The 6,000-nt window shown below is 43.4% G+C and overlaps 1 protein-coding gene across 3 annotated transcripts in view; it reads left to right on the top strand.

Annotated features, from left to right (window-relative positions):
* The first annotated feature begins 496 nt into the window (after positions 1 to 496).
* Positions 497 to 6,000, top strand: part of CDC42 (cell division cycle 42) — a 28,307-nt gene continuing 22,803 nt past the window's right edge. For 2 of the 3 annotated variants that reach the window (XM_072426120.1, XM_072426122.1), the window contains exon 1: positions 497 to 613. The gene's annotated coding sequence lies outside the window, so the exon portion shown is untranslated. Of the gene's footprint in view, positions 614 to 652; positions 678 to 6,000 lie in introns of those variants that run through there. The other variant, XM_072426121.1, reaches the window with a different exon arrangement.

Here is a 6,000-nt window from a genome sequence, read left to right as displayed (position 1 = left end):
GTTATTATTGGGGTCACTGATACAAATTAGGGGTTATTATTGGGGTCACTGAGACTAATGCTGGGGGTATTATTGGGGTCACTGACACAAATGCTGGGGATAAATATTCCAGTCACTAACACCATAGTTGGAGTTTATCTGCAATCCCTAAGACCAGCGCTGTGGTCAGCCCTCTCACTCGTCACCCCCCCCCCCCCCAACCAGCTGCAGGAAACATCAGCTTCCAGCCTCACAGGAAGCGCCATACAGCTGACCGGAATGTGACGCATGACAGACGGCCATCTTTACTGAGGGCAACATCTAACATTTCATTTCATAAAACAGCGTGACAGCTAATAAATAACTATTTGAATACTACATTTATGATAATTTATTCCTAAAGTGTTGGAATACTTTTAGAACCGACGAATTTTTTATCTGTCTTGTCAGAATAGTATAAGTTGCCTTCAGTAAACATGGAGGCCAAAGATTCTTATAATTGAATTTACTGCAGCGCTTCAGCCCATTGGAGCGGAGTGACGTAATGACGCTGTGGTTGCCCCTGCCTGCCAGCCCAGGAAACCCTGTGCAGAGCTGCCAACGCCCGGTGGAGAGAGACTGGAGAGAGAGAGAGGTAAGGGGCCGCCACTGGTGTTTGAGATCCCGGGGGTAAGAAAGGTCGGACAGGAGGGAATCAGGTGGGTGATGTGGGGAGAAGGTGGGGTGTGCACGCAGGGCTCTGGGAATGTTCAGGCCGCCGATATACATGACTGTGGGCCCCGACCGGGCCGGTGGTGTCCCCCGCCCTCCCCACCCTGACCACACACGGGCAGAAGGATAAGGCACCGGGCACTCTGACTGACACTGAGGGCTTTAGGGTGGAAAGATGGGCGCTGGTCACCCCGCAGTGGGCGTGTCATTTATTCCCGAGCCCCATTTCCGGGCGATGAGGCCGCAATTTGTGGGTGGCCGGTAGGAGATCTGGGGGTGCAGGGCGGGGCTGCGGATTTTTGCCCTCGGGTCCGTATACAACGGGAATCACAGTAATCAGATGGTGCGGGGTGTGTCTGTGAGCTAATCCTGGGGGGCTGTGTGTGGTGGGGAAAGGGGGGGCTAGTGATGTTTATGCAGGGTGTTGGTTTGGTAGGCAGGTTGCAGTGCGTATGCAATACAGGGGGATTGGGGGAGCGGTGCGTATGCAGGTTGTGGGGGTGGGAACAATGCATATGCAAGACAATGTCAATGGGCAGCCATACCTATTCAGGAAAAGGTGGTAGGAGAAGCACTGTGGGTTGCAGAGCATATCGGAGGCACAATGTTCAGGTTTATGTGAGTTCAGGATGCTGTGTTTATTTACTAAGTATTTGGGTGATCATGGGGTAGAGGCGACCTTATTTGGGTGGATGTTGTAGTCTTGTGTTTAGAAAAGGTTGTAGAGTGTTATGAAGATGCTGATATTTGTAATGTGTATTTGGGTGTAATGTGTCCACATGTAGGGTGTGGAAGGTGAAGTCTTTCTGCCCAGGATGGTGATGATGATGATGATTTGGTCTGTATTATGCCCATGATGGGGGTGTTTTAAGGCTAAACTTCATATTGTGGGTTGATGATAATGGGGGCACGGCGTGTTTTTGTCACATGGGGTATTTTATTATAGTTTGTAGTATATAGTGTGCGTGGCAATGTTGGGCAGGTTTGGACTGTTGTGGTTTCTATGTTTGGGGTGTAGCTTGCACCTACAAAATATCTGGTTTGTGGGAGCTGACAGTCATTTGGGGGTCCATTTTTTTTTTTTTGAAAAGGTCAGCAAGAATCTTGTAAAACTGGGTGTGCAGGGTACACATGGACCCACAGAACACATGAATGGAGGTAGTGAAGGGTCACATTCCTAGGGTCGGCTCTGACAACCAGTGGCATGTTAGCTTTTCCAGATCCAAAAACCTAACAACAGACAGGGCCAGAGGTGTGGAATGCCAGCTTTTTTGGTGATCTGTGGGGTTATGGAGTCAGAAGTTGTATCTGAATGTGCCCATCCTTTATTTCTATGGCGTGTGTACAGTTAATATTGACATGAGTGAATACTTTGAGAGCCAGATGATCACAGGGACCAGCAAAGGATGTATGCTTTAGGGGGATGGGGAGCAGGGCGGAAATGCAGCAGGGAGGAGGCCGGGGAGGAAGGAGGGGAAGGTCCATGGTAAGCTGTCACCCACCATCCACAGTTAAACTAAATCAAGACATTTCACTGAAACAATGTATTGTGATGTATACAAATCACCAAGAAGACTTCTCTGTGTAGAATGGGCTAGGCAGTGTCTGATACGTCTTCCCGGCCATTGTGCAGAGCTCTTGTGTTAATTGTATAAACCCGAGGAGCTCCTTCCACATCTCAGCCTTTTATTCTCAAAGCTAACTTGACATATTTCTGATTCCTTAGAAATCAATGTAACAAACTCGTAGGATTCTCTCTTTCCATGACTCATGGAGATATAGGATTTCACATTTGATAAAGGATTATATATACGTGTAAGTATTCTGCTGGGGTTTGGTTTTTTTTCTAGGTCTTTTTTTTCAATTCAACTTCCTTCCAGCCACTCCTTGCTTCAAAGTTTTAAGTGAACATCCTTTTGAGGCTTGTGGGTAGGGCGAAACAACATTTGTACTGTTGCCTAACTGGAGGATGTCATTTGTCTTTTAATGACAGTCAATCTGGAACGTAAAGGAAAGTCCGAAAATAGAGGGATATTTAGTGTCGTGAGGAGAAGGAAAGTTTCAGGTTATTCGCTTTGGTTTGTAAAAATCTTCCAGATGATATTGAATTGGATTGTTTTGATTGGGACCATGCAAAAGCTAACACTAGTCCAAAAATGATTTGGTTGATCACTGGATAGTTTTAGCCAGAATTATGTATTGGTTTGTGTCTGTGCATGACTTGTTTAGAACAGAATATTTAATATTTTATTTTTTTCATTTTTTTCCCTATTAGAATTGTTTAGACTGACTTTATAATGTAAAGTTACCAGTATTGGTGTGTGTAAACCCAAAACTTAACTTTAGCTTGCAGGGTGTGCACCCATGTACTTTTTTGATTTTTAGTTTTGTGTTTTCTTTCTAAAAATGTCCTTTATCAGTCCCAGCGCTTTCTTTTCATAGATGACATTCTCTACAGTTACAATGCAGCAATGGTGTTGTCACCCCGCAGTGTGTAGTCCCACTGTATGGCTTTAGGCTACCATGTGGACTAGCAATATCCCTGCAAGCCCATGGAAGTGATCAGGGAAGAAGCTAGTAATGTTGCCAAATATTAACTTTCCTAGCTCTCTACATGAGCGCTTCAGAAAGTATATTGGGGACGGCTTTGTGTCCAGGTTAAATAATCAATGCAGATCATCTTTATACTAGTCCTATAATTTGGGGAACAGTTGTGGTCAGTATTCTTGGTCAGTTTTCTTCAAGAATGCCAATGGGATTCTGATAGTCTAAAGCAAAAGATATGGAACCTAAGGTATGCACGTGATGTAATTTTAAGTAGCACCCATAAAATTATCATATGCCATATCCACAAGCTCCATGCTAGCAGGAGAATTCTCTGTTGCCCTACGGATGCAGCACTCTTACCTTAGACTGTAATTGTATGCAAGGCTGTCCGGTCCAAAGCCTGGCATCCCCCCTTGTGCCAGTGTAGGTCCACCTATTGCCCCAAACTTCAATATGTACAGACTTCAATCCTGCCCACCTGGATCTTTTCTCCTTGTCCATGTGGAATAGCTGCCCTCAGCAATTGTGGATGTTGCTAATGAATCAGGAGTTGGGGCTGACGTGAGGTCCAGAGATTCAGGAATTGGGGCTACTTTGGCACACTATTTACTGTCATGATGGTCAGTTAATGTTTGTAAATTGACACATAACAAAAGTTATTTAGGGAATTTCAGAAAACATCACATTGAAGTATTTCTTTTGTCTAAGTTGTTGGATCTTCCACGCCTGCTCTTCTTGCATTGGGATGAATTGCAATACACAAACTTTTGAGATGGAGCAGGAGGATTTAAATAAGGTTTTATTAAACACAGAATAGGCTGCATGTTACGTGTTGATGGACCTCTGCAAGCCTTTTCCTATTCTAGGAATTCTAAATACAAATCTGGGCTCTCCCTTTAAACGGTTCATTTTTCTGGATTTGTTGAACTAGTAAGAGAGAAATATTCTACATCTGTATTTCATAGTTGATTTAGACTTTGGATGTCTAAAGACAAGCAGTATGTTTGATAGCCCTGAAACTTATACTTCAGTCGGTGAGGAGAAGGCTTTTGATATATAATCAGATTGTCATTGCCAGACTACATCCTATTCCTATGATCGGTTTTATTTCCTGCATTGAAGACATGAAACAAAATAGAAATTTAATCTACAATGGTTGTGCCAAGGTTTCTTTGAATGAACTGGATGCTGATTGCCCTGGGCATAACTCTTCTTCTGCTCCACTTTTTACAAATTGACCTTATGGAGGGGTTCTTGGAAATAAACCGCAGCAGTTTAAATTTATGAAATTGTTTCACAGAGGAATATTTCCTTTATATTGTGTTTATTTTGTTCTTTTGTTTTAGTAGGACACAGGTCCATGTTTTACATTATTGATGTTTAGCATTGCATTTTCTTGTAAACCGCCATCCGCAGTGAAGTCACACATGTCCGTAACCTTTTGTACCCAAGCACCTAGTACCTATAAAATGTAAGCTGCTTGTTCACACTTTCCTTGGCGTCAGAATTGTGAAATCGGGTCATGTGATTCACGGCTAGATAAGGCGTCCTCCCAGTACTGTGTTCTGCCGAGTGTCTTGTTGCAACTTGTTGCAGATGTGTAACGAGCGGAACTGACACACTTTCCTAAACAATGGACAATTTGGCCTGCACTAGGTAGCATGCTTGTGTTTCGAAGCTGCTGAACTGGAAATGTGTATTGTTTAGAGGGGAAGTCCGCTTCTGATCATGTCCCTGCATACCTTCTCATCCCCTGTTTGCTGTATTGTGTGTGTTTCATAAACTTCAAGACCCTGCCTAGGTTGGTAAATTTCTCCTAAAATGCTTGATCTGACAGGAAAATAGAGAGGCTGGGGGTTTCATAGACTCTAAGGTTTTTGTTGATGGGCTGTTCACATAGATAATAATTTTTTGTTTTCTTTGTGCAAAGTAAAGTTAAAAAAACATAAAAAAAAGGAATTATATTGGACTATCACCATCACATTGGCAATGCAAATGGAAGCTAATGTTACCATGAAAAGGAAGGCGAAGGCATCTCTGGCTTTACTTCTTTAGCAGGTCACGGTTGGGGACACGCACATGGCTTCATAGCTCCTAATGACACCTAGTGCACGGCACATGTTTATTCTGGAGGTCTAGTTTCCCTTCCCCAGCAAAATGTGAACAACGGCTTTGAGATTAAAGGATATTTAGAGATGGGAATCAAACAACTCTGATTTGAAGGTTTTTTCCAATAAAGTATTGACCGTTCACCACCAAGAATTCGTTTTTTTTTATTTATCTGCCAGGAGAAATCCTTCTGAATCTCATGTCCACTCTCCCCTCCATCACAGGCATTTTCTTCCGGTTCAGCCTTCTGCCACCAACATTGGCTGGGTTGTGGTGCAGTTAGTCTAACATCCCAGAACATAACCAAGCTTTTTTGCATCTCAGTGTTAATGATCTCTTACAGGCTCTTTTGTAGCTACTTGCATCTACATCCTCACCAATGGGTGATTTATATGCTTGTGAAATCTGTGTTGAAATGGCCACTTGTTACCCAGGGTATTGCTGGCAATGAAGGGGCATAATTGGAGGACAGACATTCTTGCCACCCTACAACAGGGTCATTCATGGCACCTAACACATAAGCTGTCTTCTTGTGATTTGAGAAAGATCAACAATGGAACCCCCTCATGTTTCCCCTGTGACAGGTGCACTTTAAAGGCGTCTTCAAAGGTCCGTTCCAGCTATGTTCCTTACCTTTTTATAGTTTAATGTTTG

This window comes from Pyxicephalus adspersus, chromosome 11 (assembly GCF_032062135.1).
Source record: "Pyxicephalus adspersus chromosome 11, UCB_Pads_2.0, whole genome shotgun sequence".
Taxonomy (NCBI): domain Eukaryota; kingdom Metazoa; phylum Chordata; class Amphibia; order Anura; family Pyxicephalidae; genus Pyxicephalus; species Pyxicephalus adspersus.
The sequence above is the reverse complement of the archived record's forward strand: the minus strand, read 5'-3'. Positions and strand labels throughout refer to the sequence as shown.